The following is a 21902-nucleotide window of genomic DNA, read 5'->3' as shown; positions in this document are numbered from 1 at the left end:
CACAATGTGTATTATGGTAGACTTCAGTAAAATTCAGGAGGCATCTTGCTTACACCACATTGGTAGACTTGGTTGTATTCCCCAGGCAACAATTGATTGGCATTTCATTGATTGAGTCAGTATGTCCAAAGATAATGATAGTGAAACTTGGTTGTCTGAGGAGAGTGTGATGTCAAAAATAAAAAAATGGGAGGGTATGTAGTTTTTTGGAAGGATAGGAAGGTGAAAAGAGGAGAGGTAATGCTGTTAATGATTGCAGAGGAATTGTCTATAAAGTGTGGAAGTTTGATAGTATATTCACAGATTTGAATCTGTGTGATGTGAAGTTGAAATTAATGGCTAGTATATCTGATATGATACTGTTATAGGTCAGGAAATGTAGAGAATACTGATTGCGTAATATTTCGGCAAATTGGTTGGGCATAATAAAGAATGTGATTCTGATGGGAGACTTTAATTATGGGAATATAGACTGGAAGGAGGAGCAGATAGTGTATGGGAACAAGGAGATTGAGTTTGTTAATTTCTGAGAGAAAAATATCTTAAGTGTGACTGAATTAACTGGAGGCTTTAATGTTTTGGATTTGGTGATAACTTCATAGGATGTAGTTGTTAATGAGATATTAACACTGCTGCTGGTTGGTGAAAGTGATCATGAGGTACTTGTTTGGGAGTGGCAAAACAAGAAAAGGTTACTGTCAAAAATTGATATATGTGTGGAAGTATAAGATGGGGATGATTAAGGGAATCTCTGTAGTCAGTTAGCATCAGTATGTTGGGTAGATGAGCTGGACAGAAAAGATGTTGGCAGTGCATGGAAATTCATAAGGCATTATCTGATACAAGCATTGTATAATTGCATACCAAGGGTTAAGCAAGTAAATAGAGTAGGAGTGAAATGGACGAACAGTGAAATTAAGCAAGCTATATTAAAAAAGAAAAGAAAATGCTATGGAGAAGGTACAAGACATTTGGTGGTGATTGTACTCATGAAAGGTATATAGTGCATGCTAGGAAGGTTACAAGCATGGTAAAAAAAAAAAAGAAAAGGGATTGGCTGGTCAGGCCAAGGATAATTTAAGGGAATTTTTCTGCTATATGGCAGGCAAGAGAAAAAATAAATATGGTAGGTTGACACTGGTGGAATTATTGAATGAGCACTTTATCAGTGTATATCATACTGGTGTAAATGAAGCTGTGCAGTATATAGAAGGAAGGTAAGTATTAGAAGAATTGGAAGTGATATATCAGGTGTTGATTGGGTTAGATGTTAATAAGGTTTTGGGAATAGATGACATATCACCACATATTCTCAAGGCATGTGCACAACAGTTAACTATATCCTTGACCTGGTTGTTTAATGAAAGTCTTGCAGTGGGTAGAGTTCCTGAGAAGTGTAAAGAAGGCAAAATAGTACTTCTCCATAAGCATGGTTCTAGGACAGAAGTTTCTAATTATAGATCAGTCTGTGTAACTGCAGTTGTAGTCGAGGTGTTGGAGAGATTGGTTAGGAATAGAATGCAAAATAGGATTGATGGACATAGCATTCTTTATGATGGTTAGCATGGATTTGTAAAGGGTTTTAGCAATTTACTTGCATTTTATTTTAAGGTAACTAGTGCGTTAGATAAGGGTCTGCACAGTTAGCCTAGTGGCTTTGCGCTTTGCAACCATATGCCTGGGGAAGGAGTGTCCCAGGTTTGATTCCTGTCGAAGACGTGAGGAACTTGAGGATCTTCCTCAGGCATAGCCAAGTTGGCCAGTCTTGGGCACGGGCAGTAGGATTTTTTCAGCCAGTTTATCTGGCATTTATCCCACAAGCATGCAAACCGGCCCCTGTGAACATATGCTTCTACAGCCAAAAATATATCCCCTCCCCCCAGCGGCAGACTAGGCAACAGGTCAGTTGGGAGTGGTATTAACAAGTAGTCGCATCTAAGTAACACCAGCGAACCCTGCATATGAAGCGGGAATAATGCGTAGTGAAAGAAGAAGTGTGTTAGATAAGGTAGAATCATGTACAGTGATATTTTAGGATTTTGCAAAAGTTTTTGATACATTACCACGTGATAAATTGGTGTACAAGCTGCAGAGGATGAGAATAGATAATATATTGGTTAAATGAATCAGAGATTGGCTCTCTGAACGATACCAGCATGTTGTGTATGATGGAGCAGAGTCTCAATAAAGGATAACTAATGGCATGACCCAGGGTTGTGTTCTTGGGCTCCTGCAGTTTAACTTGTTTGTAAATGATATATCATATGGACTGACTGGAGATCTTTAGTTGTTTGCTGATGATGCAAAGTTGGAGAGAATTATAAGTAGCACTGCTGATGTTAATTCCTTCAGGAACATTTGAATAGACTTTTGACTTGGACTAAGGAATGGGGTTGTAGTTTCGATATTAATAAGTGCAAGGTGTTGCAGTCTGGAGTACAGAAATACACTGGTGTCCAAAACCTAAGGGTTAACACTATTTCTGAAGATTACAACCCAAATTCAGACAAATCAGCTTGTGGCAATTTGTATAACTGATGATTTCGAGTTGAAAGCAGGTAAATATTAAAATTTTCGCATAGTGCACAGAGGGATCATGTGGTGGCTCTCAACAGAATGAAAGACAAATGGCTGCACTAAGCAAGCTTGAAGGAAGCTCTTTTCATGAAGGAATAAAGTTGCAACCTTGGATGTCTCGTAATGTCTCAAGGACATTATTTTGATGATTTCACAAGCAGAAAATTATTGGAATTTTGGAAATAAAAAAATTATAATGGCTAATATAGCCTACTTTTGTTTAGGAGTGCCCCTTTTCTTCAATGTCATTGGCTCTTTACCCAAGAACTTAGGGCATTACTGAAGTGGTATAGAACTAATATATGAAGAATAAAAAAAGGAGGAAAAATTTGGACAAACCATTTGGATGTTGTTTTCTGTCTCCTTATCCTAGCAATGTACCTTCATCTTCTGTTAAAGGAAGGGGGATTTTTTTGGGAAAGTGGGAAAGTAATGTGGTGGAATTATTTGAAATAAACTGGGTTTCTTATTATAATATTATTACTATTAAGGGTGGGCAGAGAGTGTTTGGGGGGGGGTGAGAGAAGGATCTGAAGATAGAAGTTATTTTTTTGGGGAAGAGGAGGGATTTAAGGGAAAAAGTCAGGGGGTGGGAGAAACGGGGTGTGAGCCATTTTGACAGGCATCGTTTTTGAAACTCATGGGTGAAGTGGATGCTATGTCATGTTGTTTAGGTGTTTCTGTCTTTGGTGTACTTGTGTTGTCTCCTATTGGTCGGAGTCGTGACCTAATTTTTATGTTATGGAGCTTCTGACTCTCAGCAATTATGTAGAGTCAGTGGGTGGACGTTTATTGAGTTTTCATTTTTTATGGTTAATAAGAATGCTTAGAATATCGTTTCCGATATTCTAAGCATTGTTTTGTTGTCTTGTATATCTAATATTATGGCCTTGTCGATTTGCGGGATATGTTTTTGTTCAAGAACGTGGACTGCTATTTCTGTTTTTCCTGTACTTTGTATCCTGTTTTTCTTTTTGTTGTTGCATTTTTTATTGTTTAAATGTTCTGGAATAGGTTTCAGAAGTGTTGCCAATTTTTGTCACCACAAACCAAAAATTAGCAACACGATAAACATCCACCGACCCTACATAATCTCCGAAAGTTGGAAGCTCCATAACATAAAAATTAGGTCACGACTCCGACCAATAGGAGACAACACAAGTGCACCAAAGACGGAAACACCTAAACGACATAACATAGCATCCACTTCCCCCACGAGTTGCGAAAATGACGCCTGTCGAAATGACTTGCACCCCATTACTCCCACCCCTGACTTTTTCTCTTAAATCCCTCCTTTTTCCTCCCCAAAAAATAACTTCTATCTTCGAATCCTTCTCTCCCCCCCCCTCAAACACTCTCTACCCATCCTTAATATAAATAATATTATACATATAAAAAACCCAGGTTTTTTTCATATAATTTCCTTGCATTACTTTACCCCTACTTCCCCACTTTCCCAAAAAACTCCCCCTTCCTTTAACAGCAGATGAAGGCATATTGCCAGGATAAGGAGACAGAAAACAACATCCAAAATTTTTACAAATGTCCAAATTTTTCCTCCTTTTTTTATTCTTCATACATTAGTTTTATAACACTTCAGTTATGCCCTAAGTTCTTGGATAAAGAGCCAATGACATTGAAAAAAAGGGGCACTCGTAAATGAAGTAGGCTATATTAGCCATTAATAAATTTAGTTTAATCCTTTATCCAAGTGTAAGCAAACCAAGTTTGCGCCTGAAGTATCTTCACGACAGAGGCAACTCGTAGTAAAGGTGGACCAAGTTCTCATCACTCCTTGTCTCAGTATCTCTCATAAAGCAAAGCACATCTCCTTGCAGACATGTATAATGCTATGCATTAAATGAAGGGCCACTACCCAGTTTTGACCTTAATTGAGGTCTCATCAGTGGGAGCCAGACCCAGTAGCAATGGAGAGGTCATATTTACCTCTACGAGTCGCCAAAAGGTGTACCACCTTATTATTAAATTACTCTGGATTTAGAGAAAGATGTTGGGAGTTCATTTTCCACTTGGTTAGACTATAATAAATTTAGTTTAATCCTTGATCCAAGTGGGAGATGTGCTTTGCATTATGAGAGATAGTGAGACAAGGAGTGATGAGGATTTACTACGAGTTTCCTGTCCTGAAGATACTTCAGGCGTAAACTTTGTTTGCTTACACTTGGATAAAGGATTAAACTAAATTTATTATAGTCTAACCAAGTGGAAAATAAACTTCTAGTAAATTATTAGCCATTAAAATAATAGTTTATTTTAGATGGGAATTTTCTCAGAAATAATACCTATAAAATTATAAGAATTATTGCTGATATTTGCCAGAGAATTGGGAATTTCATATGGCATTGTATCAAGGTTGTTGGCAGCCTTTCAAACCAGTGGAACGTGTTTCAGATCTTTGCTGAGAGGTCACCCTCACTCTGTCACAGAGCATGAAGACAGATTTTTGGTTCTATCAGCAAAACATAATCGATGCACCACTGCAAGTTAGCTTGATTCAAGCACAGGTAAGTGGATATCTTGACAAACTGTGGCAACACATCTGCAACAAGTAGGCCTATATGCCTAAAGGCATGTAGTGTGTATCTCTTTATCAACAGCTCATCATAGAGCACATTTTCAGTGGTGTGTTGTGTCCATAAAAATTGGACAAGATGCCTGTGGGCCGATATACTCTTTACAGATGAAAGTCATTTTAGTCTTTCTTCCAATTCTAGACAACACTTGATCTGTTGTGAAAGTGGTACTGTTTACCATCACTAGAATGTTCTTGAACAGGATAAATATGGCATTGCTGAGGTCATGGTGTTGGGAGATATTATGCTTAATGGACGCACTGAGCTACAAGTTCTGAAAGAAGAAACTATGATATTGCAACGAAGTTTCTCGATGACATTGGAATTGTTCCATGGTGCTGTAGGCAAAGAATTTGTTTTTATGGATGACAATGCCACACCCCATTGTACATAAGCAGTGGAGATACTTCTGGAGATGGAGGATATTAATCGAATCGAGTGGGGAACACGCTCCTCAGATCTCAACCTCATAGAATACATTTGAGGCACAGTAGGGACATGCATTACTGCTCGAAATTCCCCTCCAGAAAACAAACAAGGCATTATTTTTGCTCTGAAGGAATAGTGAGCCAGTTTGCCTCAAAAACTTCTGAATCGTTTTGGTGCTAATCATGGTATGACTTTGTGAGAGCCAAATTGCAGTTTGGGGTGGACATATTCCATACTGAAATGTCTCTCCACATAGTTTTCTGTAAGCACTGTACATTAATTTTTATGTCCACATTTGGCTGTAGTAATGAAAATTTTTTCATGTACAGGTTAAAAATGTAGTTCATCCTTTGCTTTTGGGCACCAGTATATAAGGTCTGTACTATATTGCCCATGCTGTACTGCAGGAAGTGGATGAGATTTGAGAGTGATCGTTGACAGTAGACTGAAGTTTAGAATGCATATTGCAAGTGTTGCAAAGACTACACATTGTAGTGCTGCTATGATAAGAAGTAGTCTGGCATGTAAGGATAAGAAGGTGCTCAGATTTGGTCACCTGGTTTTCAATGTGATGTGGAAACATTGGAGAGGATCCAGAGATGAGTGATTAAGACAATATCAGGAATTTGGAATGCTGGCTATAGAGAGAGAATGAAGAAATAAGGATTGCAGAGTTTGGTAGATAGGAAAAGAGGTGATATAATAGAGACATTTATTCATTTATTTATGAATGGAACACATTACCAGAATATCTTGTTAATGCATAGAGTGTTAAGGATTTTAAGATTCGGTATGATAAATATGTTGTCAGTTGAATGAACCTCCCACGATGAGTCTGCTGATTCCATGGAGGGTGTAATAATAATTAGTGTTCTTTGTGGTCTGAGGGTGATATGTTGAAATCCTGCAAAATATCAGCAGCTTAATAAATTTTCACATTTATTTATGCTTTCATTAATACTGCTAAATTAATGAAATTAATAGTAGCCAACACCTAAGTATAATATTTGAAACATTTTTACGTTAAACAGTATTTACTGTCGTATACTGTTTCAAAATCTGCAGGTCAAGACCAGTAGTCTTTTAACCTCTCTACCGGTCTTGGTGGATGAAATAGTGAGACCAAATTGCACTTCTTATCCATGTTATTCAGTAGGTGTTACAGAATCGTATCCAGATTTTGATGGACGTCTATAGACACCATGGCCGGTTGGGTGTTAATGAAATAGAATAGAAAATATCAGAGTGGATCTCACAGATTTTAGCTGTAAAGCACTCTGATTTGATTTTATACAAGTATTCAAATCTAACTATAAAACACAATTGTATACCACACTTATGAAAATGTTTACACATTCTAATGGGAGCGTAAAAAAGAATCATTTAAATGCTAATAAAATCATATTTGATATTAACTTTGTTTTTTTGTTAATATATCTAGTAAGGGTATATACTGTTTTGTGAAACTCTTGTTTCAGTTTTGTGTGTGTGTGTGTATTGGATTGTGATGTGAAATGTATTTCTCTTTGTAGGTCATAGTCAGAAAAATTTTTGAAAAACACAGCTCTAGTGAAAATTAATATGAATGTGTAATACATTTCTTATAAATTTATTGAAATGGATAATAGTCATTTAATGACTATTATCCATTTACTGACAACATAATGATAACAGGTTGTCATTTCTTCAAACAGTTATTTATTTATTTATTTTTTTAAATGAGACCTTGTTTCACTGTTACAACTATCAGGAATGGAAAAGTTGCTTCATCAATATTTCCTTTCCAGGGGGAGGGGGATGCAAAATAAAAAAAAGAGTTTATTTATAATGATTTCAAGGCCACTAATGGGAAGGTGATGCTCTGTGTTTAGTCTTCACCTCAATTGTTGACCCTACCTTCTCATGATGGGGTTGACAATTGAGCATGAGTGAAAAAAGGACTCTGGCATATACCAGATGTGCATTCTTGCTGGAAAAGAATGTCTTCCTCCTCTTCATCATCATTCTCATTTATTCAGGATGAGTTGAGTGTTCCATAGATTATTTTCCTCCATTGGGTTCTGTCCTCTGCCAGTGTTGCCATCTGTTGGAAGGTTTGGAAGGTCAAGCCTGCAGAAGAACTATCATCAAATCCAAATCTGACTTTGTGTAAGGATAAACAGCAGAAAAGAAAAAAAAAATTCCTCCTATCCAAATGGCTGCTTCTTTGCAGATGGATCTTCAAGGTTTCAGGCTATCTTCTTCTTCTGTCTTCCTTCTTCAGTTGCCCCTAACCCTTCTGTAAAGAAGGACACAAGGCAGTCTTTCTTGGCAAATTCTGGCCTAACTGTCTTGTGTAACTACTTTGTGCCATTGAATCTTCTTAAGCACTTTGATTAAAAGCCTTTTAATCTGTCTTCTTATTTATCAGCAGTCCAGCTCTCTGCTCTGCACAGTACCACCGGATTTACGCCGCAATCGTTAATAGGCTATTTTTTTGTTTTTCTCCATGTTTTTTTAACTTGCTCATTGTTGATCCCCGATGTATTCTCTGCTTTCTAGTTTTTAAATAACTTAGTTCTCCAGTGATTAATGATCCCAGATAATTGACACTGTCTACTTGTTCTGTTCTTTTTATTATTTATTATAACATTGACATTTTTTAATCTGCCTATGATCATAATTTTTGTTTTAGGAAGATTTATCTCCAAGTTGTATTCATTGATGATTAGATTTAGATTAGAAATCTTTGATTTTAGGTTATTTAAATTATCGACTATCAGAACAGTATCATCTGCATATTTTAATATCTTCTTATTTTACTTCTAATTATCACCTGATGAAACACCATCACTACCCTACTTATTGGAGTCTTGAAGGTGGTGAATGCCATGTTTGGCCTCCAGAGCAGGGATTCCAGTTTGTTTCCCCCCTTCTCCCCTTTTCTCCATGCAGTATGAGTTTGAAGATCACTTTAATACTTTTTGAGGATAAGTATTGTACGCCCACAGTTCATAGAACTTGGTCTGGCAGATTGCCAAGAATAGTCAATTAGTCAATTCATGCTGAAGGGGAGAAAGAAATAAAGGACATATGAATTGTTCACCAACACACGAAATCAAGTTCTTTATACGTAAAATTTACTGCTTTAAAAAGTACAATGTTCATAAAAAAAAAAAAAAGATAATTTTCCAACGTGTAATAATAAACAACATCCCACAAGACAAATTGATTACCCTATTATCGGAATGGATTGTCCTCCTGACATGCACACAAGTGTCGAAGGGTCTTGCATTTGTGGGCGTACAGTATGTTTGGCAAGCATGCATCCATTTCACCAATATCTGTGGCATAAATGCTAACATACATGACATACACCATCACTTACATCCAAATCAACCTTTTGCTCTTTATAGGAAACCCAAATTGCAGCAGTTCCATCAACCATAGCTTGCCTTCACTTTCCAAAGTACATGCTACATAATTTCTTTTGCCACAAGGTTGGCACTGTGCCCAAAGGTTTGATATTGCTTGCCAGAGAATGTCAAATTTAGAATTATTTGCATTTAACCTCTGGCTCAAGGTTTCCTTTCCCCATTCAGTAACATTCATCTGCTGTATTTACCACTCTCCAAATTCCAAAGGGCACTCAATCTTCTTCACTTTGTTATCCCTGAAGTTCAACTTTCTGCAGTGCAGCTATCCAAATGGTGAAGTCATCTTCCTAGGTGACCTCAATCTTAACACTGCCAATGGACTTCCCTTTTCCAACACTACTGACAAACTGGATTTGATGTTGAAGCATTTGGTGTAGGCAGTGGCTTAATACTGATTGTACATCTACCAACCTGAATTCTTGATAACACTTCTCAATACTGTTAATCTTTTTACTTTCTATCAAGTTTTTCATCAAGATATACTTTTGAGGTAAGAATAGAGATATACTTGACTTTCTTACTTTCACTCACACTCTGTAATTTAACAACTTTATTTGATTTACGATTGCACCAGTTAAACTACTCATTGAGTGTGAATTTGTAAGAATCTTAATGAAGACAAAGTAGATATTATTCCCCCTTTCACTTTGACCTTTACCTTATATCAGTCATGGCTTAAACTTATTACTTAGCATATTAAAAATATCTTTAATAAATTTAGTTTAATCCTTTATCCAAGTATAAGCAAACAAAGTTTGCACCTGAAGTATCTTTAGGACTGAGGCAACTCGTAGTAAAGGTGGACCAAGCTCTCATCACTCCCTGTCTCAGTATCTCCCATAATGCAAAGCACATCTCCTTGCAGACATGTATAATGCTATGCATTAAGGGAAGGGCCACTACCCAGATCAGTTTCGACATTTATTGAGGTCTCGTCAGTGGGAGTCAGACCCAGAAGTGGTGATACCAAGGCAGAAGCAATGGAGAGATCATATTTACCTATACGAGTTGCCAAAAGGTGTACCACCTTATTATTAAATTACTCCGGATTTAGAGAAAGATGTCAGAAGTTTATTTTCCACTTGGTTAGACTATAATAAATTTAGTTTAATCCTTTATCCAAGTGTAAGCAAACAAAGTTTGCACCTGAAGTATCTTTAGGACTGAGGCAACTCGTAGTAAAGGTGGACCAAGATCTCATCACTCCCTGTCTCAGTATCTCCCATAATGCAAAGCACATCTCCTTGCAGACATGTATAATGCTATGCATTAAGGGAAGGGCCACTACCCAGATCAGTTTCGACATTTATTGAGGTCTCGTCAGTGGGAGTCAGACCCAGAAGTGGTGATACCAAGGCAGAAGCAATGGAGAGATCATATTTACCTATACGAGTTGCCAAAAGGTGTACCACCTTATTATTAAATTACTCCGGATTTAGAGAAAGATGTCAGAAGTTTATTTTCCACTTGGTTAGACTATAATAAATTTAGTTTAATCCTTTATCCAAGTGTAAGCAAACAAAGTTTGTGCCTGAAGTATCTTCAGGACTAAGGCAACTCATAGTAAACGTGGACAAGCTCTCATCACTCCTTGTCTCAGTATCTCCCATAATGCAAAGCACATCTCCTTTTGGACATGTATAATACTATGCATTAAGGGCCACTACCCAGACCAGTTTCGACCTTTATTGAGGTCTCGTCAGTGGGAGCCAGACCCAGAAGTGGTGATCTCAGTCCTGAAGATACTTCAGGTGTAAACTTTGTTTGATTAAACTTGGATAAAGGATTAAACTAAATTTATTATAGTCCAACCAAGTGGAAAATAAACTTCCAATAAAAATATCTTTCTCCGTCTTTTGTCAGATACATGCAGGTTCATAGTTTTGTGACAGTGCATTGACACATCGGTCTTAATTTGTTGTTCACAAACTAATTTAATTAAACTGAGAAATCTATTACACTTTTCAATCCACATATGAACAAGAATGTAATGAAATTACAAGTCATAGATAATTACAAGTGATCCTATCTTATGCTTAGTTCTCCTACAGTTCTATCTTATAACCTAAGCACAACACTAGGACAATTTACTAGTCATTCCTATTCACCAAACATTTAACTTGCACATACTCGTTAAACAATAACTTGCAGTGAATAACAATAACTAAAGTGAATTATCCCCATCTGAAATATTTGGATTTAATGGTGGCAAAACAGTTTCTGGACATTTTCTTTTTCTGTGAAAAGAAACAGCATTAAAAGGTAAAATAACCTTTGTTCTTTGCTTATAACAACAGTAGCAGATAATCACCCAGACAGTAAATGTAGTAGCAATGTTAACTGGAAGCAACATTATCAGAAAACACAATTTTCCCACTCATCTCCATCTCAGCAAAAAAACAACATTTGGAAAATGATACTCGGCTGTTTATAAATCAAGAAAACACAATAACAATAACTTTGATACACTTGCTAGATCGGAAAAAAAAAAAAAGGCAATGCTTCTCTTTCATTTTCTTGCTCCTTCTTATCACAGTGAACAGAGTGGCCCATCTGTTGGCAAAAACATGAATCAAAAAAGTGCCTAACTGTGCATCATCCATGAAGCCGAATGTTGCCTGCAAGTGACAATGACAACAATTGGAAATCCTTATTAGCACGGGAATAGAACAACTGTAAAGTCATGTTGCCCGAGAGCAACACTATCAATAAAAGATTAAAGAGGGATATGATAGGTATTGTGTGAATGATGGCTAGTGTGTGAATAATGGATCTCCCATGATGAGTCTTCTGACTCCATGGAGATACCTTTATAATAATAATGTCATTCATGATCATTGCTCTTCTCATCAGCTCTTTACTATCATACCTTGGTAACTCAGTTCTCCTTCTCACACTCTTATGCTCTATTGTCTCTAGCAGTTACAAATCCTATGCTACCTCATTCACACTTCCTCACAAATGATTTGTTTCTACCAGCAGAGTCAACTCCTCTGCGTTTTTTCCTCTCCTCTCCATCAGTACACTCTTCTTATCATTGCTCCTCTCAGCACTATTGATACCTGTTCTGTTCTCATATCTTTCACCAGAGTTTCCCATACAGAACTACACTATTTTCCACCATTCTACTGCAGCAGTCATTCATCTTTGATTCTTCTGCCACTGGCACCTTTCTTCTTACACCTTCAACCACCAATCTCTTATCTCACTGGGATGTCCTATTAGTATTACTACCCCAAGACCTCATGGAGTCAAAGACTCATCTGGGAGGTCCTTTTACCACACACACACACACAGCACATCATACAGTGTCTTAAACACACTCAAACTCCTTGCAGACACCACACTCTCAGGCAAGGCATTCCAATCATTTACAACTCTACACAAAAAAAACCTGCCTCTCACTCCCCTACTCACACCCTCTTTATACAGTTTCCAGGGATGACCTCTGGTTCTCTCCTGATCTCATGGGACTGTCCTCTACTCAATCTCATGGAAATAGATGGACGGTTATATAATCAGACTTTATCATTTGTTGTATGGTGTTGTTCGGCATGCCTCTCTGTTGAAAGGAAAAAAATATCCATTGTTGTTGTTGCTTGGTCTTTTGAATTGTTAGTTTGCTGACGATGATCTGCTATTTTCATAATTAAATTTCTTGTATCTATGTGTTTTCAGACATCGTCTTAGTCCTAGCTCTACCCTTGTATGCCAGAATCATCTTGCTCTCTTTACATTTATTAGGAATCATATATGTGCTCTGACTCCACACATATATGAACATCCAGGTCAGGTGCATTACTCTTTCCTGGCCATTCCTATAGTACCCATGCTATCTCATCTGGTCTGGCTGCACTGTTTAACTCAAATCATCACAACAGCTTTAATGCCTCCTGTCGATCCTCTCCTATTCTTTCTTCCACTCTCGTCCTCCATATCCAGAGAGCTAATGGATTTTCCCATAATACAAGGGTGGTCTGAAAAGTTCTTGGCCTAACAATGAAAAAGCGAATTTATCATTTCAAAATTATTTTTATTTTTTAACGTAATCTCCTTTAAGACTAATACATTTATTCCAGCGATGCTCCAGTACTATTATCCCATCCCTGTAGTGGTTCTCAGTAAGATCCGCAAAATACCCCTCTACAGCTGCAATCGCCTCTTGATTCAAAGAAAAACACTGACCAGTGAGGAAGAGTTTTAGTTTTGGGAAGAGATAGAAGTCAGAGGGAGCCAAATCTGTGGAATAGGGTGGATGTTCCAACAATTCATAGTGCAGATCCCTTAATTTCCCCATTGCCAAAACACCTTTGTGGGCAGGTGCATCGTCCTAATGAAAGATGATTTTTTTTTCTTCTGCAAACCGGGTATTTTCTCATGAATTTTTTCGTCCAGTCTGAAATCTATCTAAACAATAACCGTGGAATAATATTCCCCGGTTATTGTTTTGTTCTTTCCAAGATAATCAATAAACAAAATGCTTTCAGCATCCCAAAACACCGATGCCATGACCTTTCCTGCTGATGGAACCAACTTTGTCTTCTTTGGCGCTGAACAACCGGCTTCTGTCCACTGTTTTGACTCTGTTTGGATTCTGGTGTGTAATAGTGACTCCAAGTCTTATCCATAGTAATAAATCGATGTACAGAATCAGTCTTATTCTTGTTAAAATGCTCCAAGCACTGTTCAGAGATTTTCATGAAAGTGTATTTTTGATCTGCTGTGAGCAAGCTCGGCATACTCATCTTGCACAAAGCTTTTTCACTTGCAATTCTTCATGCAAAATATATATTACACGTTCTTTTGAAATGCCTATAGTTTCAGCAGTTTTACTCACTTTGACTTGCCGGTCATCCAATACCATATCATGCACTTGATCAATGATTTCTGGTGTTGTTACACTTTTTAGATGTACTTCACTTGGATCATCTTCAAGGTTGGTACGGCCACGTTTAAACTCGGCAGCCCATTTCTTAATTCAGAAATGTAGGAGAAGAGTGCCCATAAACTTTTATGAACTTCGAATGAATTTCTTTTGCTGTTAAAACTTCTTTTACAAAGAATTTTATAACCGCACGATAATCAATTTTATCCATTTCAAGGGATATAGACAACACTTTTGCTTCAGACAGCTGTATAAAACAAACTACTTGATAGAATGACTTGCAATTTCACATGGATGCTTATGATAGATATACCAACTTAGAAAAAAAAAACGTTTTGCCGATAGTGTTGCCATCTATGATCAAGGCCAAGAACTTTTCTGGCCACCCTCATATATACCCTGTGGAAGTGAACACTAAACAAATCAGCTATTTGTAGAAGGTCTGTTACTTTCCTTCCATCTACATTTACTAAGGATGTTCTTCAATGGTCATAATAGTGATAAAAATCTCTTGGATTTCCAGTAGTCATTACCTCATCATGCCATTGCTTTCTTGGCATGTTTTTTATACTGCTCTGAGCCTTTTTGTATGGCTCTTACTTCAAAATGTTATTTGTCCATTTAACTATATCAAAAGTAAATCATGAAGTTTATTTAATGCTCAAGAAATTATTTTTTACTTTCCAGAGTAAAATTACACATGGCAACAAGAATATAAATTGTATGATATACATAACTGTATAATAAGTATAATAATTGTCAAGATTGGCTATGTAATATCAGTAATATAAAATAATTTTCTTTAGATGTACTGGCAGCTAGCTGGGCTTCATTAGCTGGTAAAACACCACTACATCTTATTGGAAGCCAGAAGTGGCTAGTGGACCATGAAGTGTTTAGTTTCAGATGCAACCGCTGTAGCTTTTACTCCACCCCTTCCCTATCCTCACTCTTCTGACATGCAGTGTGAATGCATTGTGTCTAATGGTATCAATCGCACTAAATGTTGAAGGGTGGGGGGAGAGGGACAGTTACCAACCAAACTGGAGAAACAGAACCTCCTCCATTTGAGAATGCAGTTAAAGAGCAATTCTTCAAGCCAGTTGCTAGATGGTACATACAACTAAACCTAATGGCAACACATCCGGTTTGGAAGATTAAATGGTGCATAATCCTGCTGCCATCTTTGTGAATGTCTCTAGAGGATTTTAGTATCTGGTGGATTTACAGTCACCATGATTATTTGATAACTTGAACATGTTTGGTCTTCAAGGTTCTTAGATCATGTAACTCAGCACTTTTCTTTAGCAGCTTAAGGACCATTTAGCTCTAATACTACCACTATCAAGTCTCTCCGTCTGTCTAAAAATCTATCACTTTTCACTGCAAACCAGTGCCTTGAGCTCTTTCCAACATCACAAAAACAAAACAACAAAAAATAATAATAATACAGTAACACTGAAATTTGAAAAAAAAAAGAAGAAAAAACAGTTGGAAGTTTTTCCACTTGGTTATACTATAAATTACCAAGAAATTATATACTTGGTTTAATTCTTTATCCAAGTGTAAGCAAACAAGTTTGCACCTAAACTATTTTCAGGACTGGGGCAACTCGTATAAGGAAGCTAATGACTTCACATCACTTGCCTTAGTATTGCATAATGCAAAGCACATTTCCTTGCAGACATGTATAATGCTATGCATTATGGGAAGTTTTTTTGGATTAGGATCACTACCCAGACTGGTTTCTACCATCATTAAGGTCTCATCAGTGGGAGCCAGACTCAGAGGTGATACTGTGGTTGAAGTAATGCAGAAGTCATATTTCTTGGTATTTTTAATTTATAATATAACCTTGTGGAAAAACTTCCAACAACTTTCTGTAATCCAGAGTATTTTAATAATAAGGTGAGACACCTTTTGGCTACTTGTATATTAAAATATGACTTCTGCATTATACCATAGTATCACTTCTGGGTCTGACTCCCACTAATGAGGCCTCAATGAAGGTAGAAACCAGTCTGGGTAGTGACCATTCCCACAATGCATAGCATTATACATGTCCACAAGGGGATGTGCTTTGCATTATGGGATACTAAAGCAAGTGATGTGAAGTCATTAGCTTCTATATACGAGTTGCCCTAGTCCTGAAAATACATCAGGTGCAAACACACAAACCTGTTTGCTTACACTTGGATAAAGGATTGAACCAAGTATATAATTTATTGGTATCTTTAATTTATAACAAAAAACAGTAACAAAAATGTAAGAGAACAGAAATTCAACTTAATCCATCCACTTCACAAATGTACATATTTGCAAATGGATGTATTCCACACATTCAGACTAATCTATTTTTAAACTGAATCTCATCTTGCAGTTCTAACAGTCACATTCTATCTTAACTTTCTGAACTGTGTATACTGCATTTGCATGTACGTGTTATCTCACTCTATACTAGAGACTTCAAATTCAGAATCTGTCCTTTTTTATCTTTACTGGGTCAAAATATCCTTATCCTCATTATGTACTATTCACTTTTGCTATCTGTAGCTCTCCAAATTTTGAAAATCACTTTAATCTCTTCTACTTTTTTTTATCCCTCTAGCTTGATTTTTCTTCTCTCTGACTAGCCAGATGATGGCATCATATTTCCTGACGACTTTAAATTCTACAAAACCAACTAGTTTTTTGTTTTTCCAGTTTCACTGACCAGACTGAAAGAGATACTGAATTGCTTATGGCAAACAGTGATCTAATGATTTAGCATTAAATCCACAATGTTCTGATGCAAATTGTCATACGAGGTGTGACAATTGAATTCCTGGAATGCACCTGTAAAAAACCTATGTTTGGAACCAGTGGCGGCTGGTGAAAATTTTAAGTGGGTGTGCTGCATATACAAAAAAAAAAAAAAAAAAAATCTAATCAGGAATGAATTTATTAATAAATAAATTTACATATTAAAAATTGCTTTATTAAAAATATTTCATCCTCACCATGAACAAACACCAATAATAAAAGTTTCCTATCAATAGCAATGGCAAGCGCAAACGAATATTGACGTTAGATCGTAGTGCATTTGTTTCGTAACGATATTGAAAAAATATAATTCTTTTCATATTTTCAACAGTGACACGCATCATAATTCAGCCTTGTATCTATAATAAATAAATAAATATGTTATTTTAACAGAATAAAATAAGATTTACAAAAAATAATTCACCACGCACACGCACCAATAATAAACGTTTCCTATCTCACAGAAAGGCGCGTAAGCATACTAAAAATACACTGCCATTTGAGCAGTTACAGTTGGGAATGACGTAACGTGCAATGACAAGAGCAAATTAATATTGGCATTAGATCGCAGTGCATCTATTTCGTAATGTAAAGCGTTAATTGAACAATTCCAATTATTAACTATTCAATCAATGTCAAAACATAAGCTGTAACCTTTAACATGTTGTATTGCATTTATATAATGTTGTAAGCATTGTTATTATTTATAAACACAAACAAAATTAAAATTTTTCATTTTTTCCTTGGGGGTGCTGCAGTGTTGCAGTGCTTATGTACGGGCTGCCACTGTTTGGAACTATACATTAGTGGCTACTGTTGCCTTCAAAGTAGTCCCCCTTGTGCATTTATACACTGGTTTAGATGGTGTTCCCATTTTTGGAAACAGGCCTGGAACTTTTTTTTTTCCTGGAATACTCAAGAGTATTCCAGGAAAAAAAAGATTTTCTGAGATCGCTGATATCCAGCATAATGTGATGAAGGATATCAGCGATCTCAGAAAATCTTCATGCTATTAACGCAGTCTTTAATTTTGGAAACAGCTAGAAATCACAGGCAGCTAAGTCGGGTGAATAAGCAGGATGGCCTAATTTGGTAATCTATTTTTTGGCCAGAAACTCTCTCATGAGGAGCTCACTATGGCTTGGTGCATTGTCCTGATTTCTTTCAAAATCTTTTGCATACCCAATTCTTCAGTTAAAATTACTCTGACTGTTTCTTGGTTCATCAGCCATTAATTGTATACTTAATTGTCTATCAGACGATACCAAATCTCGCACGCTGTTCATATTTGTGTCTGTCATTTTTGTTTTTGGCTGCCCATTTCTGGGATCATCATTCACATCTTCTCACTCACCTTTGAATCTCTTATGCTACTCAAAGACACTTGACGTTTTTCAGAGCAGCCACACCATATGTCACTTTCAACAGCTCCAATATTTCAGTAGCAGTTTTGCTGATTTTCACACAAAATTTGATATTAACACAGTGCTCCAAATTTCGATCACACATTTTTATGCCAAAGTTTACATGCAGATCTCTCTCTCTCTTGTTTTTGCAATAGCTGACTAGCAAATGGGTCTATCGGCTTGAGGTTTATGCACACATAAGTTAAAAGATGTACAGACACAGTTACTCATGTGAATCCAACTAAAACACCAAATGGGCAACACTACATAGCCATTCTATGAATTTAATTGTCACTCCTCGTATGCTTATCATAATACTAGTTAACGTTCAGTACTCGTGATCCTTTCATAACCTGATTCTCCTTCCAGGTTACCATGAAGAGAGGTTATATTCTATCATTCTAGACTTATGGTAGGTATTCTTGAATACATCACTCACTTCTAGAATAAAAGAATCCACAGTGGTGGTGGTCATTGATTAACTAATGGTCCTCCAGATGGTGAAGAAGTTGACTGTTGATGACCTCTGTTATTTTAGAGAAAACTGAAGTTGCAGAGATTATTTAGAATGCATGTTAGTTTCAGAGCGGGTTTTGAGCACAGCTTGGGGAAGAAGAGGTACCAACCACAAGACTTGAGATCAGATGTTCAAGATTCTTCCTTTATTTTTCTATAGAAAGCTATGAGAGGCATAATAAAGCCTTTATTTGTGTGCATGTATTGGAAAATAATAATGCTGATTTTGTCTCTAGACAATCTGAGTGGTGTCATCGACTTTTGAGAGGTGAAATTATATGATGGATAGAATTTGTGCTCAGTAGCTTTTACGTGGGCCCAAATAAGGCATTTTCTTTTTTTTAAGTTAGATTTTTTTAAAATTTTAGTTTCATTTATTTTTTAGTTATTTTTTATATTATTTTTTTATATTTTTTCAGCTGTTGCAAGCATCAGTGTGAAACTGTGAGCAAAGATGGATTTTTCTGTCATTGCACTTGTGATATGCTATTTTTTTTAATTATGTATTTATTTATTTTTTAGATAACATTAGTATATTTAGAATACCAAGGTGAGAAAACCACTGCTGGTACTTATTCACCTATTCTATGATTTGATTATTGTTTCTGTTCCATTCAGACATAGGTTCTGATTGAGTTACCAAAATAATTTTTGCTATAATAAAATGAAGAATTTCATTTCTTCTGTTAAAATCACTCACTATTCAAATTTCGGTTTTCCACTAAATGCTCTCCGAGTACAAAATTTAGCATATATATTATTGTTATCATAATAACAATTTTGTCAAGAGACTTATTGTGGGAGATCCCACTCTCTCGCTCTCTCTCACACACACACACACACACACACAGTTCATCATATCTGGACTTAAATTCATCACTATCTCTGCACTCACCACACTTTCAGTCAATGCATTACAATCACTCATCACTCTCCATGCAAAACATCTACTCCTCACCCTCTTGCTCACACCCTCTTTATACAGCTTCCAGATATGACCTAATTTTCTCCCTGTCTCCAGACATTCTATCAGAAAGCTCATCCATGTTAATCTGGTAATTACCAACTTATATGTCTCAATCATGTTCCCTTCCCTCCTGCCTTCTATCCATTAGGCATTGCAATTTGTATTCTCACAATTTGTCCTCATGCTCTTCATTCCAGAGACCAGAAACTAACCTAATCAGTCATCTCTGAACCCTCTCCAACATTATCTGCACATATCTTTGCACAGTAATCAATATGTGGCCTGATCAAAACCTTGTACAATGGAACAATAACATTCTTAGTTTTTTACATGTCTATGCTCTCTTCATCATTCCCTTAATCTACTGTGTTGTTCTCATAATTTTAGCAAAATGTCTACAAAATTTCTAGTCCCTATCCACCATATCCACCCCACCAATCCTATGGCCTGATCAAAACCTTGTACAATGGAACAATAACATTCTTAGTTTTTTACATGTCTATGCTCTCTTCATCATTCCCTTAATCTACTGTGTTGTTCTCATAATTTTAGCAAAATGTCTACAAAATTTCTAGTCCCTATCCACCATATCCACCCCACCAATCCTATACTCTGCATTCTATCTTTGCTTCCCAAATTTTAAAACCTTACACTTTGCTACATTAAACTGATATCCCCACATGCATGCCTATTCAAACAGTCTATTCAAGTTGTTTTGCAAGGCTACAACATCTGCTGTACTTTTCATAACTCTCTCCAACTTTGCATCATTACAAAAAACTGTGTATCACTCTTTAAGCCCCTTCCAATGTCATTTACTTCCCGATTGAACACCAGTGGCTCCAAAACAGAACCCCATGGCACACCACTAGTGACTGGGATATCACCTCCATATACAACCTGCTGATACCTATCAGACAGCCAATCTCCAATCCAACACACTAATCTACCATCCAACTCCATTTGTTCCAATTTAACTACTAGCTTGTCATGTGGTAATCTATCGGAGGCATTTGCAAAATCTAAATATGCTACTGTATATGCATGCCCCTTGTCCAACGTATTCCTCACCTTGTTATAATAAGTAAGCAGATTGCTAAAACATGATCTTCCTTTAGCAAACCCATGCTGCCATTAAATAGAATTCTACTGCTATCAACTCAGTTCTGAATCCATGTCCTCACTAGCTTCTCCAACACCTTGATCACAACTCCACTCAAGCTGATTGACCAATAATTCGAAGCCTTAGTCTTATCACATCCTTTATGAAGTGGAACGATTTTGTCCTCTTTCCACTCCTTTGGAACTTGGGCCAATCTAAGACTTATGTTAAAAAGGTAAGTTAAAGCTGTTAACTCCCTGGAACATTTCCTCAAGACATGCAGTGATACACTATCAAGTCCCATGGCCTTTTAATATCACGTTTAATCAGTTCCTCACATACCTCCTGCTCACTCACCATCAGTGGTTCCTCCCCATTCCTATTGCTCTCAAGTTCTGCACTATGCTACAATCACAATGATGGAATACTTTAATGAACTACTCATTTACACCTCTACTATATCCTCCTCAGTGTTTATCATTCTCCCATTATTGCCAACTAACATCATCCAATCATAATCATTCTTCTTTTTGCTGGCTACATATTCAGTTAAACTCCCTAGGATTTATTTATCCTCATTTGCTAACTACTGCTCATACTGCACTTTCACTACTCTTACCAATTGGGTCATCTCCCTTGCTTGCTCTTTGTACTCCTCATGTAACTGATTATTGCCACTCATCTTGTGCTGCCTCCACAATGCCTTTTTCTTTCAGATTGCATGCTTCACCTCTTCAGTCATCCATTTTACACCTACTTTATTTAATCTCCTGATCTTTGGAATACACTCAGTCATTGCCTCTGCCAAATAGTTCCTGAGTAGGAACAAAGAGGCATTGATTTCCTTACTGTTCATTTTCTCATTCCATGATATCACTGCAAGCCGCCTCCTGAGTTTTTCATAATCACCTGCCTTATAGTTTCACATATAACTCTTTCTCACAAAAGTCCTGATATTGCTGGACTTTTGTCCACCACAAAAGTGATCACTTCATGATCACTTTCACCAACTGGAGGAGGACGTGGCACTTCATTTACAATAATATCTTCTGATGAAAATCAAATCCAAGACCCTCAATCCATGTGTAGACTCTGTTATGTACTGCTTAAGATAGTTGTCCCTCAGAAACTCAAGAAATTCATTCTCTTTGGTTCCAAACACTCTTTTCATTCCAGTCTATATATTCCCATAATGATTACCCTTTTCT

At 36.8% G+C, this 21902-nt stretch overlaps 1 protein-coding gene across 1 annotated transcript in view; it reads left to right on the top strand.

Moving 5' to 3' along the window:
- pod1 (coronin) overlaps positions 1-21902 on the top strand; it is a 434089-nt gene that overhangs the window by 213645 nt on the left and 198542 nt on the right. The window lies entirely within an intron of this gene.

This window comes from Typopeltis vanoorti, chromosome 12 (genome assembly GCF_054136105.1).
Source record: "Typopeltis vanoorti isolate ZY-2024b chromosome 12, IOZ_Tvanoo_1.0, whole genome shotgun sequence".
Taxonomy (NCBI): Eukaryota; Metazoa; Arthropoda; class Arachnida; order Uropygi; family Thelyphonidae; genus Typopeltis; species Typopeltis vanoorti.
Note: the sequence above shows the minus strand (reverse complement) of the source record. Positions and strands in the feature narration are given on the sequence as shown.